A 26146-nucleotide genomic window follows, 5' to 3' on the forward strand; every position below is an offset into this window, starting at 1 on the left:
GTCTGGAGACTGGCTAGGCCACTCCAGGACCTTGAGATGCTTCTTACGGAGCCACTCCGTAGTTGCCCTGGCTGTGTGTTTCGGGTCGTTGTCATGCTGGAAGACCCAGCCACGACCCATCTTCAATGCTCTTACTGAGGGAAGGAGGTTGTTGGCCAAGATCTCGCGATACATGGCCCCATCCATCCTCCCCTCAATACGGTGCAGTCGTCCTGTCCCCTTTGCAGAAAAGCATCCCCAAAGAATGATGTTTCCACCTCCATGCTTCACGGTTGGGATGGTGTTCTTGGGGTTGTACTCATCCTTCTTCCTCCTCCAAACACGGCGAGTGGAGTTTAGACCAAAAAGCTCTATTTTTGTCTCATCAGACCACATGACCTTCTCCCATTCCTCCTCTGGATCATCCAGATGGTCATTGGCAAACTTCAGACGGGCCTGGACATGCGCTGGCTTGAGCAGGGGGACCTTGCGTGCGCTGCAGGATTTTAATCCATGACAGCGTAGTGTGTTACTAATGGTTTTCTTTGAGACTGTGGTCCCAGCTCTCTTCAGGTCATTGACCAGGTCCTGCCGTGTAGTTCTGGGCTGATCCCTCACCTTCCTCATGATCATTGATGCCCCACGAGGTGAGATCTTGCATGGAGCCCCAGACCGAGGGTGATTGACCGTCATCTTGAACTTCTTCCATTTTCTAATAATTGCGCCAACAGTTGTTGCCTTCTCACCAAGCTGCTTGCCTATTGTCCTGTAGCCCATCCCAGCCTTGTGCAGGTCTACAATTTTATCCCTGATGTCCTTACACAGCTCCCTGGTCTTGGCCATTGTGGAGAGGTTGGAGTCTGTTTGATTGAGTGTGTGGACAGGTGTCTTTTATACAGGTAACGAGTTCAAACAGGTGCAGTTAATACAGGTAATGAGTGGAGAACAGGAGGGCTTCTTAAAGAAAAACTAACAGGTCTGTGAGAGCCGGAATTCTTACTGGTTGGTAGGTGATCAAATACTTATGTCATGCAATAAAATGCAAATTAATTACTTAAAAATCATACAATGTGATTTTCTGGATTTTTGTTTTAGATTCCGTCTCTCACAGTTGAAGTGTACCTATGATAAAAATTACAGACCTCTACATGCTTTGTAAGTAGGAAAACCTGCAAAATCGGCAGTGTATCAAATACTTGTTCTCCCCACTGTATATAGTGCAATTTATTGGTTTATTACAACAAATGTGAAGTCTTTGTTACATTAATGTCTTTAGTTTACAGTGTGTACTCCCCAGTCCAGCAGGAATCACCTTTACCCCTGAATCCTGCAGGTCATTGTCACTCAGGTCCAGCGTTCTCAGGTGTGAGGAGATTGAGTTGAGTGGAGGCCAACGTTTCACAGCATCTCACTGTGAGGTAACATTGATTCAGTCTAAACACATATTAAGAATGATTACATTCTGCGAAAGTGTGGAAGGTTGCGTTGAGACTACTAGGCTTCCATCCACTTGTCGAAAGATCTTTCAAGCAAATAATCTAAGTGCTTCTGCCTTGTCAGAAAACTGAAGGAGAGAGATGCTGCTTCTGAACACGGCAAGGTGACCGGGTACAATTGTATGGTTAAAACATTACAAGTACGACCCACACAGATTGATCAAGTATAGCGACAAAGTTGAGGAGCAATTCAGCGGGTCGGATACGAGGAGTATGTGTGTCACGATCGTCGTCAGGGTGGAAATGACCGGACCAAGATGCAGCGTTGTGAGCGTACATTTCTTTTTATTTTGAATGTCGCCAACAAAAACAAGAAACAACAAAAACTAACATGAAGCTGACTAGGGCTATACAGGCCACTAACACAGACAACTACCCACAACTAAGGTGGAAAAACAGGCTGCCTAAGTATGATTCCCAATCAGAGACAACGATAGACGGCTGTCCCTGATTGAGAACCATACCCGGCCAAAACAAAGAAACAGAAAACATAGAAATAAAGAAACTAGAATGCCCACCCTAGTCACATCCTGGCCTAACCAAAATAGAGAATAAAAGCCTTTCTATGGCCAGGGCGTGACAATGTGGCAGGGGCTTTTAACGATCACGGATTACAAAAAGAAAGCCAGTCACATCGCAGACACCAACACCGTCCTACCCGACGAGCTAAAAACCCTTTTCTCCTGCTTCGAGCAACACGCCTCAGAGCTGCCGAGGAGAGCCCCTGAAGACAACGAGGGCTATGTGCTTATGGTCTTCACGGAAGACGTATGTAAATCCTTAAATCGTGTTAACCCTTGCAAGGCTGCCGGCCCAGACGACATCCTTAGCTGCGGACTAAAGCTCGACAGAGCATGTGCAGAGCAGCTAGCTGTTGCGTTCTCTGACATTTTCAGTCTCTTTCTAGCTCAGGCCGTTATCCCCACCTGCTTCAAGATGTCCACAATCATGCCTGTGCCCAAAAAGGGGAAAGTAACAACTGAATTACTACCGACCTGTAGTACTCACTAACGTCATCCCGAAATGCTACGGGAGGCTAGTCGAAGACTACATCACTTCCTACCTCCTCGACACATTCGACCCTCTCCAATTCGCCTACCACCCCGACAGATCCATGGACGACGCAATCGTCATTGCACTGCACATTGCCCTTACCCACCTGGACAAGAGGAATGCATATATTAGGATGCTGTTCATCGACTACAGCTCAACTTTCAATACCATAGTGCCCTCTAAGCTCACCACTAAGCTCACAGCCCTGTGACTGAACTCCTCCCTATGCAACTGGGTCCTGGACTTCATGACTGGCCGCCTCCAGATAGTGAAGGTAGGCAACATTACCTCCTCCACACTGATCCTCAACTCCTGTACTCCCTGTATATCCACAACTGCGTGGCCTCACACAACTCCAACTTCATTAAGTTCGCTGATGACACGACAGTAGTAGGCCTGATTACCAACAACGACGAGCCAGCCTACAAGGAGGAGGTAGGCACTCTGATGGTGTGGTGCCTTCTCCAAGGAGGTGACATGGTCAAACCACACGGACACCGTGGTGAAGAAGGGACTGCCCTTACCCACCCACTACTCTTTAACCTCAGGAGGCTGAAGAAATTTGGCCTGTCCCCGAGGACCCCTTACAGTGTTCTACAGGAGCACCATTGAGAGCATACTATCAGGCTGCATCAAAGCCTGTTCTGGCAACTGGGGAAAATGCTTTTAGTATGCCCCCAGCTCATGGATTAGCCTTCAGGCCACCTTGAAATTAGACTCGCTGGTCTCCATTGCACAGTTTAGATATTATTTATTGTATGTTCACAGGGATCCCTTGCAAATGAGAATTTGGTCTCATTGGTGAACCACCCTCTATAAATTAAAGTTAAATTTTTTTAAAGTATAAAAATCCTCGGGCGCTGACCGCAAGGCACTACAGAGGGTGGTACACTGCAAGCCCTCCAGGACACCTACAACATCCGGTGTCGCAGGAAGGCCAAGAAGATCCTCAGGGACCTCCAGCCCACCACTCCTTTCTGAAGATCTGTGTACACACTCCTGAGTACACTGAAGCTTCTTTGACACCACACTCTCTCAGGTCATCCTCATAGAAGATCAGATGGACTTTGTCCAGCTGTTTGAAGGCCAGTTTTCCAAGTTACATAATCATCTCTTCATCCTTGTGTAGAACTTTAGAGGTTCTAAGGTACTTCTGATTCCTCTGTTGGGTCTGAAATACCATAAAGTGAGTGAACATTTGAGTCAGTCTTGGACATCTCTCCACTCTGCTTCACTCAACAGTCTCTCTAGAACAGTAGCTGAAATCCAACAGAACACTGGTATGTGGCACATGATGTGGAGACTCCTTGACGTCTTTATGTGTGTGTTATGATTCTTTTGGCCAGGTTCTCATCATTGACTCTTTTCACAAAGTAATCCTCCTTCTGTGGGTCATTGAACACTCCTACCTCCGTCCACTGACTGATATGCTCTCGAGGGATTTGATCGACTGCTGCAGGTCGGGAGGTTATCCAGAGGAGAGGAGAGGGGAGTTCTCCTGTAATGAAGCTTGTGATCAGCACATCCACGGAGGCTGGCTGTGTCTCATCCGCCAACACCTTGTTATTTTCAAAGTCCAGAGGCGGTCAACTCTCATCCAGACTGTCAAAGATGAACAATACTTCAGACTCTCCCTCAAGAGTTGTAACGTCTTTCATGTTAGTGAATAATTGATGAAGCAGTTCAATCAGACTGCAGTCCAAATATTAGGATCGATCTTACGAAAAGGAAGTGGAAACAGGAAATCAATGTTCTTGTTCTCCTTTCTTTCTGCCCAGTCGCGCACACAGTTTTTCCCACTCCAGCAATGCCAATTGTAAGCACTGATTCGATTTTCTTCTCTTGGTCAAGCAGAGGTTTGAAAATCTTAGTTAGAAAGGACTGTGTTAATGTTTTTCTGCTGAATCTGGTGTTCTGGCTTCCAGATGTCTGACCTTGTGCTCATCAATGACCCCTCCCCAGTCCCCCTCGATCACATGGAGCTCAGTGTAGATCTTGGTTAGAAAGGGAGAGCTTGCAAGAAAGGCATTTCACTGTACTTGTGCATGTGACATATTTTTTTAAAAACTTAAACCAATCAGTAGCCTTGTGAGGGTACAATCACTGAGGAAGCCAAAAGAGAAAAATAAGCCATATTAAAACCTATGTGTTGTGATAATTGCGTTGTTTGCTCTATAACCTGTTTAGTTCATATGCCTTGCCACTGTGAGATATATATATATATATATATATATATATAAGGCCGAGACATTAAGAAGACCCAGTGGCAGAATAAATTCAATCACACCTTTTGTTTCATCACAAAACTGGAGAGCAACCTCTGTCCACAAAACATATTGCATGTAACAAACAGTTACATGACCTACAAATGGTCAAGCAAGATAATGTTTCAGGCATTTTCGGACTACTAAACTATTGATTTAAAACCACGGAGAGTTTCCGCAAGTCGCAAAGAAACCAGGAGCTGCCTCCACTATTCCAGCACCATTTCAACTTCAACATTTTAACATCATCAAATCACCTACGCTTAGTCTAATACAGTGACGACTAAAAGATACCAAAAACAATTTAGTCCAATCAATGTAAGCTAAATATGATGTGGCTGTCCATGGTTCTGATTTCTGTGTGTGTCTGCGTTCGTGCAAGTAGAAAAACATGTTGACTCATCCTACTTGTAGAGAAATCCCCAATGCCATCTATAAAACAGTCTATGACTCTCATACAGTACACACTTTTAGTTTTTTGTTGTCCTAGGCTACCTGGCTAATATACTTCCTTTCATTGGCAATGATGAGCCAACAAGTTAACATTCGCATAATACACTGAACAAAAAATAAACTCAACATGTAAAGTGTTGTTCCCATGTTTCATGAGCTGAAATAAAAGATCCTAGAAATGTTCCAAAACGCACATAGAAAAGATTTTTCAAAAATGTTTGTTTACATCTCTGTTAGTGAGCATTTCTCCTTTGCCAAGATAATCCATCCACCTAACATGTGTGGCTTATCAAGAAGCTGATTAAACAGCATGATCATTACACAGGTGCACCTTGTGCTGGGGTGTCCCATGGTGTCGGTGGGGTTATGGTATGGGCAGGCATAAGCTACGGACAACGAACACAATTGCGTTTTTATCGATGGCACTTTGAATGCACAGAGATACCATGACAAGATCCTGAGGCCCATTGTCGTGCCATTCATCTGCCACCACAACATCATGTTTCAACATGATAATGCATGGCCCCATGTCACAAGGATCTGCACACTTCCTGGAAACTGAAAATGTCCCAGTTCTTCCTAGGCCTGCATACTCACCAGACATGTTACCCATTGAGCATACTCCCCCCAGAAATGATAACCTCCCCTGTTATTGTAATGGTGCGAGGTAGCATGTCTTTGGGTATTATATTTGCGCATGTAACTTTCCCACTCATCATTGGTCACGATTCATTCAGGATTATCCATAATCATTCATGTAGAAGTGTTTAGAAACATATTCTATTCTTATTTAGAATAAAAGTGACTCCAAAATGACACAATAGGTCATTTACCATTCCTTTCTATTGGGCACAAAATAATCTGAAAAAACAAAAAAACAAAACAGCAAATGCATCCAACACATTTGTAGAGTCACAAGCTTGATGTAGTTTTTATTTATATATATTTTTTCACCTTTTATTTAACCAGGTAGGCTAGTTGAGAACAAGTTCTCATTTACAACTGCGACCTGGCCAAGATAAAGCAAAGCAGTGTGACACAAACAACAACACAGAGTTACACATGGAATAAACAAACATACAGTCAATAACACAATAGAGAAAAAGTCTATATACAGTGTGTGCTAATGAGGTAGTCATTGCGTGCTATGAATATGGGACCAAATACTTAACCTTTTACTACTTTAATACACATACCGCAATGGATGAAAATACCCCCAAATTAAAGCTGACTGTCTGCACTTTAACCTCAGTCATTGTATCATTTAAAATCAACAAGGTAAATCAACAAAGTGCATCGTCACTTTTCCATGAAATAAATGTTGAATATTGCTTGGGCAGATAATATCCTACTCATCACTCCACTTGCTTAATTAATTAGCTTTTGTTTTGAGCCAACTAACCATGATGGTGTTCCTACTCCAGGGCAGCTCAGTGTAAACAAGCCTAACGGTAGGGCAGGAATCTGCTGAATACTTGTACTACAAATCGGTTGCATGTGCACCAGAGGTAGTTTGGAGGTAAACAAAGTGCTCAAAAGTACTTTATTTCGTATTTTGGAGAACTGACAGCCTGTGCATACAGAGAAATGTTCACCACTCTAGCATAATCTTTACTTTGGTGAGCTACGAAAATAGCTAGGCTATATATTGACGCCAGTTACTAAACAAAATTCCCCTGAACAATTTGTTATTGAGAGCACAGCTAAATGACACCCTGGACCAGAGCTAGCATACGATCTACTTTGCAGATCAAATGCATATCTTTCCGAAATAGCTACTATTTAGAATATCTTTGCTGTTGCAAGCCTGAGCACGAGAACAGAATCACAACAGTTTGATGATCATAACAGCTAAACACAATGAGTGGTTCCCAATACACATAGGCCTATTGTTCTTCTAACCTGCACAGGCCCACACCAGTGGCGGTCAGTGTCGTTTAAGATGAGGGGAACGATAATTTATTTTATGAGCATGGCCTTATTTCTATTACAGCATATTGGATGACTGTCATTCATATTCCATTCACCCAGCTCAATGTAACATCGAGAGATGTTTTTTTTTCAACAGAATCGGCGGAATGAATACAACCCTGAATACAACTTTCCGGAATGAATGCACCTTTCCAAGCCAAACCTTCATATCATAACCGCTAAACGCTACAATTCCTACATCGTGTCACCATATTATCTAAAGTCATAGTCAACATACAGTACCAGTCAAAAGTTTGGACACCTACATATTCAAGGATTTTTCTTTCTTTTACTATTTTCTACATTGTAGAATAAAAGCGAAGACATCAAAACTATGAAATTATGTAGTAACCAAAAAAGTGTTATACAAATTAAAATATATTTGTATTTGAAATTCTTCAAAGTAGCACCCTTTGCCTTGATGACAGCTTTGCACACACTTGGCATTCTCTCAACCAGCTTCATGAGGTAGTCACAGAATGCATTTCAATTAACAGGTGTGCCTTGTTAAAAGTTAATTTGTGGAATTTCTTTCCTTAATGCGTTTGAGACAATCAGTTGTGTTGTGACAAGGTAGTGGTGGTACACAGAAGAGAGCCCTATTTCCAAATCAAATCAAACGGTATTAGTCCCATGCGCCGAATACAACAGGTGAAATTTATTTATTTAATTTCACCTTAGAGTGTTAATACCTACTAACCAACAATGCAGTACAAATAAGAATAAGAAATAAAAGGATCAAGTAATTAAAGAGCAGCAGTAAAATAACAATAGCGAGACTATATGGGAGTACCGGTATAGAGTCAATGTGTGGGGGCATCGGTTGGTCGAGGTAATTGTGGTAATATTTACATGTAGGTAGAGTTATTAAAGTGATTATGCATAGATGATAACAGAGAGTAGCATCGGTGTAAAAGAGAGGGGGAATGGTAGCCATTTGATTAGATGTTCAGGAGTCTTATGGCTTGGGTGTAGAAGTTGTTAAGAAACCTCTTGGACCTAGACTTGGCGCTCCGGTACCACTTGCCGTGCAGTAGCAGAGAGAACAGTCTATGACTAGGGTGGCTGGAGTCTTTGAAAATTTTTAGGGCCTTCCTCTGACACCGCCTGGTATAGAGGTCCTGGAAGGTAGGAAGCTTTGCCCCAGTGATGTACTGGGCCGTACGCACTACCCTCTGTAGTGCCTTGTGGTCGGAGGCCGAGCAGTTGCCATACCAGGCAGTGATGCAACCTGTCAGGATGCTCTCGATGGTTCAGCTGTAGAACCTTTTGAGGATCTGAGGACCAATGCCAAATCTTTTCAGTCTCCTGAGTAGGTTTTTTCGTGCCCTCTTCACGACTGTCTTGGTGTGCTTGGACCATGTTAGTTTGTTGGTGATATGGACACCAAGGAACGTGAAGCTCTCAACCTGCTCCACTACAACCCCGTCGATGAGAATGGGGGCATGCTCGGTCCTCTTTTTTTCTGTAGTCCACAATCATGTCCTTTGTCTTGATAATGTTGAGGGATATGTTGTTGTCCTGGCACCACACGGCCAGGTCTCTGACCTCCTCCATATAGGCTGTCTCGTCGTTGTTGTGATCAGGCCTACCAATGTTGTGTCATCGGCAAACTTAATGATGGTGTTGGAGTCGTGCTTGGCCATGCAGTCATGAGTGAACAGCGAGTACAGGAGGGGACTGAGCACACACCCCTGAGGGGCCACTTTGTTGAGGATCAGCGTGGCGGATGTGTTGTTACCTACGCTACCACCTGGGGGCAGCCCGTCAAGAAGTCCAAGGATCCAGTTGCAGAGGGAGGTGTTTAGTCCCAGGGTCCTGTTGAGCACTGAGCTGTAATCAATGAATAGCATTCTCACATAGGTGTTCCTTTTGTCCAGGTGGGAAAGGGCAGTGTGGAGTGCAATAAAGATTGCATCATCTGTGGATCTGTTAGAGCGGTATGCAAATTGGAGTGGGACTTGGAATTCTGGGATAATGGTGTTGATGTGAGCCATGACCAGCCTTTCAAAGCACTTCATGGTTACAGACATGAATGCTACGGATCAGTAATCATTTAGGCAGGTTATCTTAGTGTTCATGGGCAAAGGGACTATGGTGGTCTGCTTAAGACATGTTGGTATTACAGACTCGTACAGGGAGAGGTTGAAAATGTCAGTGAAGACACTTGCCAGTTGTCAACGCGTGCTCGCAGTACACGTCTTGATAATCTATCTGGCCCTGCGGCCTTGTGAATGTTGACCTGTTTAATTGAAGGTCTTACTCACATCGGCTGCGGAGAGCGTGATCACACAGACTTCCGGAACAGCTGGTGCTCTCATGCGTGTTTCAATGTTATTTGCCTCTTAGCGAGCAAAGAAGTAGTTTAGTTCATCTGGTAGGCTCGTGTCATTGGGCAGCTCTTGGCTGTGCTTCGCTTTGTAGTCTGTAATGGTTTGCAAGCCCTGCCACATCCGACTAGCGTCAGAGCTGGTGTAGTACGATTTGATATTATGGCAAGAACAGTTAAAATAAGCAAAGAGAATCGACAGTCCATCATTACTTGAAGACATGAAGGTCAGTCAATCCGGAACATTTCAATAATTTTTTCAAGTGCAGTCGTAAAAACCATCAAGCTCTATGATGAAACTGGCTCTCATGAGGATTGCCACAGGAAAGGAAGAGCCAGAGTTACCTCTGCTGCAGAGGATAAGTTCATTAGAGTTACCAATCTCAGAAATTGCAGCCCAAATAAATGCTTCACGGAGTTCAAGTAACAGACACATCTCAACATCAACTGTTCAGAGTAAACTCCGTGAATCAGGCCTTCATGGTCTAATTGCTGCAACAAAAAAACAGTACTAAAGGACACCAATAAGAAGAATAGACTTGCTTGGGCCAAGAAACACGCAATGTACATTAGACCGGTGGAAATCACCACCTTCCGGAGACACCTGAAACCCCACCTCTTTAAGGAATACCTAGGATAGGATAAAGTAATCCTTCTAACCCCCCCCCCCCCCCCCCCTTAAAAGAGTTAGATGCACTATTGTAAAGTGGTTGTTCCACTGGATATCATAAGGTGAATGCAACAATTTGTAAGTCGCTCTGGATAAGAGCATCTGCTAAATGACTTAAATGTTAAATGTAAATGTATGGAAATCTGTCCTTTGGTCTGATGAGACAAAATTTGAGATTATTGGTTCCAACCACCGTGTCTTTGTGAGACGTAGAGGAGGTGAACGGATGATCTCTGCATGTGTGGTTCCCACTGTGAAGCATGGAGGAAGAGGTGTGATGGTGTGGGAGTGCTTTGCTGGTGACACTGTCAGTGATTTATTTAGAATTCAAGGCACGCTTAACCACCACAGCATTCTGCAGTGATACGCCATCCCATCTGGTTTGCGCTTAGTGGGACTATCATTTGTTTTTCAACAGGACAATGACCCAAAACACACCTTCAGGCTGTGTAAGGACTATTTGACCAAGGAGAGTGATGGAGTGATGCATCAGATGACCTGGCCTCCGCAATCACCCAACCTCAACCCAATTGAGATGGTTTGGGATGAGTTGGACCGCAGAGTGAAGGAAAAACAACCAACAAGTGCTCAGCATATGTGTTATTTTATTGTTTTGATGTATTCACTATTATTTTACAATGTAGAAAATAGTACAAATAAGAGAAACCCTTGAATGAGCAGGTGTGTCCAAACCTTTGACTGGTACTGTAGCTAATAGAACTAATGCATTAGTAAACCCGCTACAATCATGCAGTACAGTGTACAGTCAGCAAGCACTTTAGCAGTTACACCGGCGGGCAGAGGTGGAAATAAATTAATAAAACCAAAAGCTTACCTTGGCTTGGAATAGTTCCAGTGTTGGATAGCTATAGCCAGCTACCTAACATAGCATGCCTTGCTGTTTGAGCCGGGTGTTTGAGTTGGCTACACTAGCTAGCTGTGAAAGTGAAAATAATACATTAAAATATAACTAGCTCTGTCTCTCCCTCTCTCTCTTGCTTCTTCATTTAAAAAAATAAAAATTCAAACATTTAAACTATTGTCTCTTTGAGTCAACTACTCACCACAATGTATCCACTGCAGTGCTAGCTAGCTGTAGCTTATGCTTTCAGGACTAGATTAATTCTCTGATCCTTGGAGGAAGGAAGCTAGCTGTCCTCCGGGTACACCATGGTGCTACCCTACAGAGTGCTGCTTAGGCCACTGTAGATCTTCACTGCAAAACAGTGTGCTTTAATAAATTATTTGGTGACATCACGTGAATATGTTTACTATCGTTTTATCTAAAAATGATAGCTTTTTTAATGTTTCACTATTTTTTTAAATGGAATTCACTGAGGAGGATTGGCCTTCCCTTCTTCCTCTGAGGGAGCCTCCACTGGCCTGCACATATCTGTGTATCTGGCATGCACCACACCCAATGTTCTCTGCTGACAACACAGCTGGGTCATATTCACTAGGACCCAAAGAGAAGCAAACTGGTCGAAATGAGGAGGGACCTACCTGAATTTGTCCAAAAGAAACGGTTGTTTTTGGTTTTCAGTTTGCTACAGTGTGCAGTGCACTAATTAATATGACACTGCCTACCTCTCTACCTGTGCAATCTGAAGGGTGTGCCTCTGACCTATGATGACGTCAGTGTGCTGGGGCAGCATGGAGACATCTACGACGATATTGGATACATTCACCTCGACATACAAGCCAACTTTGTCATCTCCCCCCCAGAGAGGACAGAAACTACTGGTGAGAGCTTTGTAACTGTGTGTGTGACATCAAATCGACACAGAACAGATGTGACTTACAGAAGACTGCAGTGTGGATATGTTGTAGTTTTTTACAATGATAACATAGTGTATATGGAAAGGGTCAGAAACACTGCTTGCAAAGGTCTAGTTGAAGCTAACTCTCTCCTCTCCCATCCCTCCTCCCCTCTCCCTACCCCTACCCCTCTCTCCCCTTCCTTTCCTCTCCAGGGTAGAGTAAATAAGCTTGGTGTGAGTCATGAGTCTGATCCACGGCTCTTTTAACGCCAGTATTCCGAAGCCGGCCCGCATCACCATGGAGACCTGGAGGGAGGCAGGGCCCAGGATAGGAGCGGAGCTGGAGTTTGAGGCCTGTCAGCTGGACTCAGACACAGTCGGAGTCCTGCTGATCAGAGGACGAATGGACAGGAAACAGTAGGTTAGAGAGGGTGTGTCTGAGATGGACTATATTGCTGTTGGACTGGCCTGCACAGAATCAGTAGTCAAGAAATCGCCTTGTATCCCAAATAAATACTAAAGTGTGTGTGTGTGTGTGCCTGCGATGGTTGTGTGGTGTGTGTGTGTGTGTTGTGTTTTCTCACTCTCAGGGTTCAGGAGCTGATGGCAGCATGAGAGAGTTTTGATCCCAACGACCCTGCAGAGCAGCTGGAGGAACCAGACACAGAACCTGCTCTAGAACCTGATCTAGAACCAAGCCAAGACTTGCTTGACGCCACTGGGAAACTCAAGAGGAGGGGGAGAAAGAAAAACACAGTGGAGGAGACTGCAGTAACAACACCCGACCAGCAGGGAGGCGCTGTGTTTGGAACAGCAAAGGACACCGGCACTAACGGCCACATATAGGAGGAGAAGAGGAAGAAAAAGAAGACGCGACAGAAAGACGAGGAGAGGGCAGTGGAGTGGAGGTCTCCTGTGGAGTTGAAGGGGAGAAACTCCAACGGTTACCTTAGTGACAAGCTAAACAGGAAGAGAAAACGGGGAGATGATATCGTGTTCTGTCTCCATGGCGATTGTGAAACGCCCAAAACCAAGAAGAAGAAAAATAAATATGACTGTGACACTGACTAAAAGACTGAAGCAAGATTATTTTGTGAAACTGAATGAACATTAAAAGATGGTGATGATGACCGTGATGACGACTGTAATGAAATGACTTCAGTAGACCCGGTGACTTTGTTTGTTTAGCTAATCACAGCCCCAGGACTCCCATGTTGTTGGGGTGATCCTTCTCACAGCTGTTAACATTGTTTCCTATAGAAACCTGCAGAAGTAATTTATTTCAGAACTACAGCTTTACCCTTCTAGCTATCACTAGAGCACATCAACATGCTGTAGGGTTGTTCAACAAGTCTTAACCAGTGTCTTCAACTTGGCAGTCTTCAATCTGAAATGGAAGCCAATTCCCTATGGAGTGCACTAGTTATTCTATAGGGCCTGGCCCTTGCCAAAAGTAGTGCATTATGTAGAATGCCATTTTGGACAGGTTGTTTGTTTTCCTCACGGTCTCAGAGAGAGGGAAACATGTTGCTAGTGTCCAGCCCTTCTACGTTTGTATAGGTGCCACATTGAAGGCTTCAGTAAAGCAGAGAAAAGTTTTTATATTCGTTAAATAATTATAGATTTGGAAGTGACTGTGTTGTGTGCCTTTCATAAGTTTGTGTGTTGGAGGATAGCAGTTATAATTGTAGATGTGGGTGGTTATTGAGGGATGTACTGTGTGTCCTCAAAGACACCTTCCCAAGTCACCTGAGTGGGTGTGTTGTTACATGTTGTACAGTTTGTCACATTGTTTACCAGGAAGTTATTATTATACAATCTGGACGGTTTATACAGGGGGGGGGGAGTGCAGAGTCATTTCAAATATGTTGAGCCACAACCCCCCTCACTTCATGTGAGGAACAGAATGGAAAACAGAGCTGAACACACATGTGAGAAATAGATAGCTAGGCCTACTGTTAGGTGTGAGTGTCTGTCTAATATGATTGATGATATGCTTTTTTGTTAGGATGGAACAAGACTTAGGACCTGCAGTAGGGTTTGTCAGTTTATTTCGGTGCAGCAAAACTTAACAATACTTTCCTTTCTTGCAACGACCGTAAATTGCTCAGGATAAGTGTCTGTTAAATGACGAAGTGTAATGTCTGAGGCATCGGGTGGGTGGAGTTTGCACATTTGAGACCATTCCATTGGTTCTAAAGTGAAATCTCTTGCGAGATGAGTGAAGCACATGAAGTAGTTTCCTCATTCATTGAACAGGTGTTTTCACTGCAGTCATAAGAATGGAATGTAGACAAACAGATGTTTTATGATGCTGTGCGTTTTCAAGAAAAGAAGTGGAGGCAGAGAGAAAGAGGAAGTGTTATACAAAGAATAAACAAAGAATGATGTGCAGAGGATCCCTGACTTGCCTAAGATGCACATTGACAGACCTCACAGGATCGTCTTCATCTACTAACTGCAGTGCTTTCAGAAAGTATTCATACCCCTTGACTTATTACACATTTTGTTCTGTTACAGCCTGAATTCAAAATGGATTAAATCGATTTTTCCCCCTAACCAATCTACACACAATACACCAATAATATGTGTGTGTGTATCTTCACAGTCCCCGCTGTTCCATAAGGTGTATTTTAATCTGTTTTTTACATCTGATTCTACTGCTTGCATCAGTTACCTGATGTGGAATAGATTTACATGTAGCCATGGCTCCATGTAGTACTGTGCCCCTCCCATTTCTGTTCTGGACTTGAGGATTGTGAAGAGACCTTTGATGGCATCAAATCAAATCAAATGCTATTAGTCACATGCACCAAATACAGGTGTAGACCTTACAGTGAAATGCTTATTTACGAGCCCCTAACCAACAATGCAGTTTAAAAAAAATACAGATAAGAATAAGACAAAAGTAACAAGTAATTAAAGAGCAGCAGTAAAAGAACAATAGCAAGACTATATACAGGGGGGTATCGATACAGAGTCAATGTGCAGGGGCACTGGCTAGTTGAGGTAGTATGTACGTAGTACATGTTGGTAGAGTTATTAAAGTGACTCAGCATGTCTTGTGGGGTATGCATAAACTCCAAGCAGTTTAGTCACCTCAACTTTCTCAATTTCCACATGATTTATTACAAGATTTAGTTGAGGTTTAGGGTTTGGACTAACTTATTCCTTGCCACCCATTCTGAAACTAACTGCAGCTCTTTGTTAAGTGTTGCAGTGATTTCACTCGCTGTAGTAGCTGACGTGTATAGTACTGGTGTAACGGACCGTAGTTGATCTGTGATCGGTACGGATCACCCCCCACGGTTCGGCACGCATGTGAACCGCGGATCAATTGCAAAGTTTAACCATCATAGTGTGAAATACAGTTTTACTGCCGCTGTTTTTCGAAGTAATAATTCCCTAAATGTCGATGCAGAGTTGCAGTGAAAAGATAAAGACAAGACAGATACGTGCTGTGTTTTACTCTGAAGCCTGAAGGTTGATTTGGTCATTTTTTAAAAGCAGTTGTGTGTACTGTTCACGTGAATGGGGCATGTTGAATCCCAACGAATCAATCCTGGTTGCTCGCGTTGCAAAAAGAGCGGTGACAGCCATGACTAGCGGAGAAGCTGAAGAACTGGAAAAACCTCTCGCTTCATTTAAGTCTCATGTATGGGAGCATTTTGGCTTCCCTGTCAAATATGATGACGGAAGAAGGGTGGTGGACTACATCATCACGGTGTGAAGGCATTGTTCCGCAAGAAAGCCGTATAATCATGGAAATTCATCGAGCATGGCCACACATTTAAAGCGTCATCAGCCAGGTGTGTCAGTGACGGGAGCCAACTCAGCCAAGAGACAACAACTTCTCACTTCGACATTTAAGCAGCCCTTTGCTGCAGAATCAGACCGGACTAAAGCCATCACCAAATCTATTGAGATGTTTATCGCTGCAGACATGAGACCATATTATGTTGTGGAAAACAAAACTTTTAAAATACGGTGAAAGTGCTTGAGCCACACTACGAAATCGACAAATTAACCAAGGCATCCTCTGTTGCCCTCACCACAGATGGGTGGACCTCCAGGGCAATTGAAAGCTACGTGACTGACTGCTCACTAGACCACAGAGGAGTGGGAGATGCGAAGTCTGGTGCTACAGACACGCCCCCTCTATGAGAGTCACAAAGGCACAAATCTGGCGCAGGTACTGCTAGGAGCAGTAGCAGAGTGGAAGCTAGAGAGGCCCAATAGCAATATCCCAACCACCACAGAAAATGCCAAGAACCAAGTAAATGCAGTTATAGAAGATGGACTGGGGCCACAGATAGCTTGCTTTGCACATGTGATACATTTTGCATCCTAAAGGGGAATCTCAGTGAACCAGATGGACCGCCTCCTTGGGAGGATCAGGAAGGTAGTTTCCTTTTTCCACCGAAGCACAACACCCGCTCATGTGCTTAAGACCAAGCAAGAAATGCTACAGCTACTGACCCACAAGCTCATACACGATGTCACAACAAGATGGAACTCCACTTATGACATGTTGGAGAGCTATCTTGAGCAGCAGGCAGCTGTATACTCTGCACTGACAGACAAGACCCTGAAAAAACATAAAGACATTGTCACCTTGTCTGATGATGACGTGAAAGTGGCAGGGGAGGTCCTCCAGGTGCTCAAACCCCTCAAAACGGTCACAACCCTACTGAGCACTGAAACTGCACCGTCTGTGTCCATGATCCTACCTCCGAAAACAAGGATTCTACAATCCATGGCCCCAAGTGAGGAAGACAGCATCATCACTAGAGATGTCAAGACTGCCATTAGAGGACCTGAACCCCAAATACCCCCCTATGTTCACAACTACCTTCATAGATCTACTGCACTGGATCCAAGGTTCAAGTCCCTGTCTCACCTAGACCCTGTCTTACGCTGGAAAACATACAGTGATCTCACCACTGAGTTTGTGGCCACTGAAGAGGTAAAAAAATAAGAGTGAATTACTTAAATAATAAATATAGTGCAGTCTAATCTTAGTCTAAGCTATTGCTATTAGAATCATCCATTTTTGATTTGGAATAATAATGGCTTTTATTAAATGTTATTGCCACAATTATAGTTCTATAAAATATGAAAATAGGTAATTAGTTAGTTAGTTTAATAGATCAAGTCATTTTTTTTGCAGGGTCAAGCCACAGAGCCGACAGGAGCAGACTCAGAGGCATCTCCTCCAAAAAATAATTAGGCCAGGAGCTTTTCGGGGAGACCTTTATGAACAAGGACACAGGCAAGACGTTTGCCAACACCATCAAAGAGGAGGTGGCATCCTACAAGGCAGCAAGCAGCATTCCAGTGGATGGTGATCCACTGGCATGGTGGAAAAGCAATGAGTGTAAATACCCTCACATTGCCAAGATGGCAAGATGCTACCTAGCTGTGCCTGGCACTTCCGCCCCTAGCGAGAGGGTGTTCTCCACGGCAGGGGACATAGTGACTGCAAAGAGGTCTACCCTCTCCCCAGACTATGTAGACATTCTCATCTTTTTGAAAAATTATTTGAAGTTATAAACTCAGGTCTGCTTTGCTTTCTGTCTTTACTTTTTTTTGATGACGTGGACACAGGCTAGTTTTTCATTCACTATTGTTTAAATGAAGAAGTTATCATGCCTCATATTGTACTTTAATTTAACAATTGAGTATTGAATATTTTATTTAAATATTTTATTTAAACATTGAAAAGTTCCTTGCTTTAAGTAAGAAATGGAAAGCAAAGTTATATTTGTCTCTCTTTTTTTTGTTGGCTTTACTCAAAGCCAGTGGCATGTCATTAGTAAAGATTGAAAAATGTAAGGGGCCTGACAGCTGCCATGGGGAATTCCTGATTCTACCTGGATTATGTTAGAGAGGCTTCCATTAAAGAACACCCTCTGTGTTCTATTAGATAGGTAACGCTTTATCCACAATATAGCAGGGTGTTTAAAGCCATAACTCATACGTTTTTCCAACAGCAGACTATGATTGATAATATCAAAAGCTGCACTGAAGTCTAACAAAACAACTCCCACAATCTTTTTATCAACTTATCAAAAAATGTATACATTTCTCTCAGCCAATCATTGGTCATTTGTGTAAGTGCCGTGCTTGTTGAATGTCCTTCCCTATAAACGTGCTGAAATTCTGTTGTCAATTTATTTACAGTAAAATAGCATTGTATCTGGTCAAACACAATTTTTTCCAAAAGTTTACCAAGGGTTGGCTGATTGTTTGGCTATTTGAGCCGGTAAAGCGGGCTTTACTATTCTTGGGTAGCGGAATTACTTTTGTTTCCCTCCAGGCCTGAAGGCACACACTTTCTAGTAGGCTTACATTGAAGATATGGCAAATAGGAGTGGCAATATCGTCCGCTATTATCCTCAATCATTTTTCATCCAAGTTGTCTGACTCCTGTGGCTTGTCATTGTTAACAGACAACAATCATTTTTTAACCTCTTCCACACTCACTTTATGGAATAAAAAATTGCAATGGTTGTCTTTTATAATTTGATCAGTTATACTTGGATGTGTAGTATCAGCATCAGCATTTCATGCCTAAGTTTGCAAATGTGCCAATTAAAAAATCCTGAAATTAATTGGCAATATCAGTGGGTTTTGTAACGAATGAGCCATCTGATTCAATGAATGATGGAGCTGAGTTTGCCTTTTTGCCCAAAATGTAATTTAAGGTGCTCCAAAGCTTTTTTGTAACAATGTGCTCTGAGAGTCGGGAAGCAAGTTCAGGGAGTGAGTGTTTCAATAAAATAAACGGAACATAATACAAAACAAGACCCTCGAACAACGCACAGACATGAAACAGAAACAATGACGCCTGGGAAAGGAACCAAATGGAGTGACATATATAGGGCAGGTAATCAAGGAAGTGATGGAGTCCAGGTGAGTCTGACGACACGCAGGTGCGCGTAACAATGGTGACAGGTGTGCGCCATAACGAGCAGCCTGGTGACCTAGAGGCCGGAGAGGGAGCAGACGTGACATTTTTACTATCATTTTTTATATAATTTGTCTTTGTTTCGTAGTATATTATCTTCTTCTTTTTATTCAGTTTAGTCACATGATTTCTCAATTTGCAGTACGTTTGCCAATCAGTTGTGCAGCCAGACTTATTTGCCATTCCTTTTGCCTCATCCCTCTCAAACATAAAATTGTTCATCAATCCACAAGGATGTAACAGTTTTTACAATAATTTTCTTAATGGGATTATGTTTATTAGTAACTGGAATAAGCAATTTCATAAATATGTCAAGTGCAGAATCTGGTTGCTCCTCATTAAACACCACAGATTCAGATACTGACTGTTAGCACTTGGTGGTCTATAGCAGCTTCCCACAATAATGGGCTTAAGGTGAGGCAGATGAATCTGTAGCCAAAATACTTCAACAGTATTTAACATGAGATCCTCTCTAAGCTTTACAGGAATGTGGTTCTGAATATAAACAGCAACACCTCCTTGGCATTACCATCACCATGTCTTTCCTGTAGATGTTATAACTATATATTGCTACCACTATATCGTCAAAGGTATTATGTGAGTTTCAGAGAATGCCAGAATATGAATGCCATCTTTTTCTAGCAAATTATTAATTTCATGAACCTTGTTTCTTAAGATACATATGTTAATGTGAGCTATTTTTAGCACTGTTCTGGGATGCTTGATTGTTTTCATTGCTTTACTGGGAAGTTTAGCAGAAGTAGACATGCTCATGCTATTTATGTTAGTGCAGGATAAGCTGCACACAGTGGACTTCCTACTAGGGCACACCGCCTCAGTGTTAACAGTATAACTCTTGTTCACAGGCACATGATTACTGCATACAATAGCTGTAGGATCAGCAGAGGCATTCAAGGCAGTTAAAGGGCCATACAGTAAATTATGTTACTTACATTGTGTCTACCAACACCCACGGGATAATGTACATTTGCTAAAGCATTATAAAATCTCAGCAACACAATCATAGGGATTAACTGAGCTGGGCTTGGGTCATTGATAAGTCATTGTCACAGCGCAGCCTTATAATGCTATGAAAGGAGGGTGTTTTCTACTAAGCTGTATTGAATTGTTTTAAGAAGGTCATACCAAGGATAATTTTTCTATTTAATTTTGAATTTTAAGACCCCTAGAAGTATCCAAAAAATATGATTTTTTTTTCTCATGAAAATGTATTTATTCAATGCCTACAAAGGTGGTTACATTTCTCCATCCCCATCCATCAGCTGTTTACAAAAAAAGGGGTTGGTTAACCACTGTTGTTATTTGAATCCCAGATTGCCCTGGTTTTACCTGACTCATATTCATATATACTCATATTTTACCTGACTCATATAACCCATATTACCAATCTTCCTTAAACATCTTTTGGGAAAAAATGACTAAATATCACTTGTTTTTGCAGAGTTCCCACAGGCCAACAGGAGAAACCAGGGTCAGTAATCCCCAGTGGTAAATCTGCCCAGAGTCATTAAATAGACCATGGCCCTGTTTCAGAAAGCAGGTTTAACAAACTCTGAGTTTTAACCTGAACTCTGGGTTAACTAACTCCAAGCTGTCAAATTCTGAGTTTTCGGTTTCAGAACAGGTGTTAACAATTAGTTCAATCAAGTCTGAGTTAAGTTTGCCCTGAGTAAAGCGCATGCATGAGGAGATAAAAAGCCCTCATCAATGGAACGCAGATAACATGATTCATCATGGCAACAGGAGAAAAAAGCGCTTGAACCCCCTACTTCGCTCCAGTGCAGTTAGAAATAGTAATGAATGCGTTTGCAGAATATGAGTATATATTTAAGAAAAAAAGCAATACAGTAGCAGCAGCAAAAGAATGTGAGCTGGCGTGGCAGATAATTGCTGACCGAGTCAATGCGGAAGTATTAACTGAAAAAAAAGAAAGTTTTATCTTGAGTGTTCCACTTATTCAACATTTATATATTGTGTGTGTGTGTGTGTGTGTGTGTGTGTGTGTGTGTGTGTGTGTGTGTGTGTGTGTGTGTGTGTGTGTGTGTGTGTGTGTGTGTGTGTGTGTGTGTGTGTGTGTGTGTGTGTGTGTGTGTGTGTGTGTGTGTGTGTGTGTGTGTGTGTGTGTGTGTGCGCGCGCGTGCATGCGTGTTTAATATTTATGCAGGTGCAACCCAACAGGCACAAACGTACTTTGTAGCAGCTGAAGATGAAATGAAAAAAATATACTGCAAACAGGTAAGGTATAATTTCCTTACGAGCAATTGTGATGTTATTTAGCCTACCCTGCCCAATTAAACAGCATTCAGTGGCTACATTCAACATGTGATATATTTAAGTAGTTGGTGAAATTTTCTAAGCAAAAAAAAGAATTTTTCAGCCATTCCAACACTGCCAGTATTTAATATTGTCTATTTGAAAGTAACATCTAAATGCCTTTATACATACAAGTCTCTACATGTTGTGCTTACTGGACATGTTCAAATTTGACCTCCATTATAGCCAATAGAAAAAAGGCTGAGGGCCGAAAAACAGGTGGGGGTCCACCACCACTCACAGAGGCTGAAGAGATGGCCCTCAGTCAAAACAGTGGGCGACCTGTTGTTGAAGGCATCTCTGGAGGAAGCTCATCTGACCCAACCACCCCCTAGGACACAAGGGCCAACATAAGAGTTTAGTTATTCTGACCCAACCACCCCCTAGGACACAAGGGCCTACATAAGAGGTTAGTTATTCTGACCCAACCACCCCCCAGGACACAAGGGCCTACATAAGAGGTTAGTTATTCTGACCCAACCACCCCCTAGGACACAAGGGCCAACATAAGAGTTTAGTTATTCTGACCCAACCACCCCCCAGGACACAAGGGCCTACATAAGAGGTTAGTTATTCAAATTAATGATATATGTACATTCATCTTTTTGCCAGTGTTACCTCAGTGACCCAGTGTTACCTCAGTGACGCTCCCACCCATCCATCTTAGACACAACTTGGCACACTGATTTTATTGTAGCAGTACAATTCTTTGTAATTGACTGCTGTTACTTTTTCAGATTCTTAGTTGTCCTTCAGACGTCATAATCTATTTTAAGGTGACTCAGAGATATATATTTGAACAATTGTGATGTGGCCTGCACACTGTTGTAAAAACAAAATTCAAATTAGGTGGGGCACTTTTCTGATTAAAGTTCTAATTTAACTGTCTAATCTTCATCTTCTACCAGTTACTGGTGGTGTAATCTGTCTGGTGGAGCCTTCTGCCATAACAGACCTCCATGCAGTTGTAAGTACTCTTAATACTCCACCGATTTGTCATAATGGGTTGGAGTAGAACACCAAAATTGTTAATTTTCATTACAGGAGGATGATGAAGACACCTTGTCAGCTGCCACAGAGAGGGAAGATACAGAGAGGCCTATTGATGTTTACACCTTAAAAATAACATCTAACAGTTGATGATAGTGTTGTACCATAATAAAACTTGCACCTTCTTTTTCTCTAACAGAGCAATGCTGGAACTTACAATGAGGAAGAGGGTCCATCCAGCTCCACAGCACAACTTACCTCAGTAAGATGTTGTTCAGCATTGGCCAATGACTTACAATGAAACTAACTAGACCTGGCACTGTGAAATTCAATGTCATTTTTTGTGTTCATATAGCTCCCTGTGAAACAGCTGTACAAGGTGTATTTAGAGAAACAAATTGAAAAACGTAATTTAGAAATTGTCCACAAGGCTGCAGATGCAAAAGATTGCTGGAACATCAGCAATCAAAAGGTTAAAGGTGGATGAGGTGCCCACTGGTGGATGATTTTACTTGTTTGAACAACAAAAAATATTAACTATGTACTGCATTTGTAATTGCAGGAAATAAAGAATACTTAATAAAAAGAAAGGCATATTGTCTTTATTTGACACTGGGGAGGTGATGGGGCAATCAGAAATGATGATAGCATATTGTGTCTCTGACTGCTCTTCCATCTCGTGCGTCAGGATCATTATCAGGATCGTTCACTGGTTGAGTAGGACATTGTTCTCCTCTAATTGTGGCAATGTTGTGGCGAATCACACATGCCACAATAATGTCACATGCCCTTTCTGGGGTGACCCTGAGCCTACGAAGGCACTGGAACCGGGCTTTGAGCATCCCAATGGTTAACTCTACCCTGGCTTGTGTCCTGCAGTGAGCCAAGTTATAAAGTTGCTGCAGGCCGGGCTCAGGATCAGGGTAAAGGGTCAGCAAATAGGGCTGGCAGGTAACCATCGAACTCTCCTATGATAATGCAAAATATTAATTATAATAGGATATATATATATAAACTCACCACGGGCAAATCTAGCCTCAGTGTACATTCACGGAAAATTTGCGAGTCATGCACAAACCCAGGCCACTTTGCTTCCACGTTGCTGATGTGGGCTGCATCACATATGATCTTCACAATGCAGAACAGTAATTAGCTGCAGTAGCTGTATTGTGAAGTATCTTTCATTTGGAATGCTAAAGGCTACTCTTTAGGCCTACCTGCACATTAACGCTGTGTAAAGACTTCCTATTCACATAATCTCCTTCATTTACTGAAGGAGCTGTGATAGGAATATGAGTGCCATCTATGCAGCCAATCACGCCTGGAAACCCTAAAATATATCAAATTAACTGATTAGTGCTTCAAGTCTCAAAGCTTCATACTAAATAAATGAATTATTGCTTAGACTGATACCTGCAATTCTGTGGAATTCTTTGATTCTTGTGGGTCTGTGACTTGGGAACACCACAAACGTGTACAGTAAACGTTTCAGTGCAAGAGTCACATTTCTGACAGCCAGACAGACGGTTGCCTTGGAAATATTTTCTCTACGTCACCGATGTTATACAGAAAACTCCCGTTGGCAAAAAAACGTGCAACACAAAGAGTTTGTTACAAACTGAGAGCATGTTCACGATGTGTCATATGAACGATATGAGGGCTGAGAATATTGTTCAGATGAATGATCGATTGTGCAGAAAAACTGAAAATTTCAAACAGATACTCATCAGGGAATGATTAAACATCCATGAGGGGTCTGATCACTCGTCTCGACTGAGATTTCTGCAGAGTATTTGTGCTTCAATATCAACTGTCTCTTCAAGAAAAGGACACGCCATGTCTGACACCTCCTTCAGTCTGCAGGCTTCAGCTAAAGAGGAGAAACTCAGGGTTAGTTGAAGAAAACCTTCCAGCGAGCAGATTAGCTTCACAGAGTATGTTGCCATAGTAACTGACTCAGAGTTAAGCTGAACTGGCTTTGTGAAACCGAAAATCCAGAGTTTCCTTCAACTCTGAGTTAACGAACTCTGAGTTTTCTCTAATCCCACTTTCTGAAACAGGGCCCTGGACTCCATATTAAGGGTAGACTGTTTTATCAACGTGGTCTCAGGGCAATTTGTATTATTCTGTATGTAAATCTGTGACACTTCATTCAGTATGATATTATACTACGGTAGGTTACATTATGAATGGAATAGCGATCGTACAATATCATCCGAATTAGAAGACGTAAGGTATCATACGCCTTAGCCGGTCGTACAATAGCACACAAATTGGAAGGCATAATGTATCATACGTCTTGGAGAACATATTATACATATTTTTCGAGACCAGGTTGCTTGTTGCATCATAACAACAAAGAACAAATATGGGGAGAATTTACGTTGGTGGTTAGGTGAACTAATGACAAAGGGTAGGACAATTTACGGGAAAGTTTAGGGGAACTAAAATGACAAAGGGTAGGTTAATTTACGTAGCATGTTAGGTGAATTGGGTTAAGTTTATAATAAGGGGAAGGGTTAGCTAAAATGCTACCGTTGTCTATGATGTGACTCAAACATCTTTAGATTGCTAGACGGTCGCGGATTATGCCCACCCATCCTCATCGACCAACCTCCCCACTGTACGCACTATATAATTTCAACGTGGATAATTGGGTAATATTTGGTTGAGATGTCGATCAATGAGATTGCAACCTATATTCACCCACTCAAAAAGACAGCCAAAAGTTAGTTGAATTTCCAATGTGTTATCACTATGCTTCAACCATCTAAGAGGACATCCAAATTCCAATGGAAAAACAATGTTTGATTTTTAGTTTTGTTGTCACCCAAATATCTATCACTTCACGTTCAACCATTTCAAAGCACAGCAAAGTTCAAATGGGAATGCGTCAGATATTTAGTTCATTTATACAATAGATTAATGTGTTATCACTGTGCTTCATCTAAGAGCAGAACCAAATTATCTGGATTGCAGTTGAGATTACATTAAAAGTATATGGCCAGGGCCGGACTACCGCATTTGGGATCCTGGGGCACTATTTCTTCTCATAATGTTTTGGGGATGAAATCAGCTAACTTCCAGCATTTCAATACATTTCGCCATGGTGCAGAGAGAAAGATTTGTAGTTTCATAACGCTATTCTACACAATTTGTCATGAGACTAAGAGAAAATGTTGCAGTTTTAAAGCTACATAATTTCCATTTTGCCATGAGGCTGAGAGAAAATGTTGCAGTTTTAAAGCAAATTTCCTGCAATTCTACACATTTTGCTATCATATGTTATCTGGGGGCCCACAGACCTCCAGGAGGGCCTTGCGTGCCCGTTCGGAAATTCGGCCATGTAAAGTTGAAGTCGGAAGTTTACATACACTTAGGCTGGAGTCATTAAAACTTGTTTTTCAACCACTCCACAAATTTCTTGTTAACAAACTATAGTTTTGGCAAGTTGGTAAGGACATCTACTTTGTGCATGACACAAGTAATTTTTCCAACAATGGTTTACAGACAGATTATTTCACTTATAATTCACTGTATCACAATTCCAGTGGGTCAGAAGTTTACATACACTAAGTTGACTGTGCCTTTAAACAGCTTGGAAAATTCCAGAAAATGATGTCATGGCTTTAGAAGCTTCTGATAGGCTAATTGACATCATTTGAGTCAATTGGAGGTGTACCTGTGGATATATTTCAAGGCCTACCTTCAAACTCTGTGCCTCTTTGCTTGAAATCATGGGAAAATCAAAATAAATCAGCCAAGAGTTCAGAAAAAAAATTGTAGACCTCCACAAGTCTGGATCATCCTTGGGAGCAATTTCCAAACGCCTGAAGATACCACGTTCATCTGTACAAACAATAGTACGCAAGTATAA

At 42.2% G+C, this 26146-nt stretch overlaps 1 pseudogene; it reads left to right on the top strand.

The window, feature by feature from the left end:
• The first annotated feature begins 2057 nt into the window (after positions 1 to 2057).
• On the top strand, positions 2058 to 14481 carry LOC139554336 (DNA-directed RNA polymerase I subunit RPA43-like; annotated as a pseudogene).
• Positions 14482 to 26146: the final 11665 nt, after the last annotated feature.

This window comes from Salvelinus alpinus, chromosome 26 (genome assembly GCF_045679555.1).
Source record: "Salvelinus alpinus chromosome 26, SLU_Salpinus.1, whole genome shotgun sequence".
Taxonomy (NCBI): domain Eukaryota; kingdom Metazoa; phylum Chordata; class Actinopteri; order Salmoniformes; family Salmonidae; genus Salvelinus; species Salvelinus alpinus.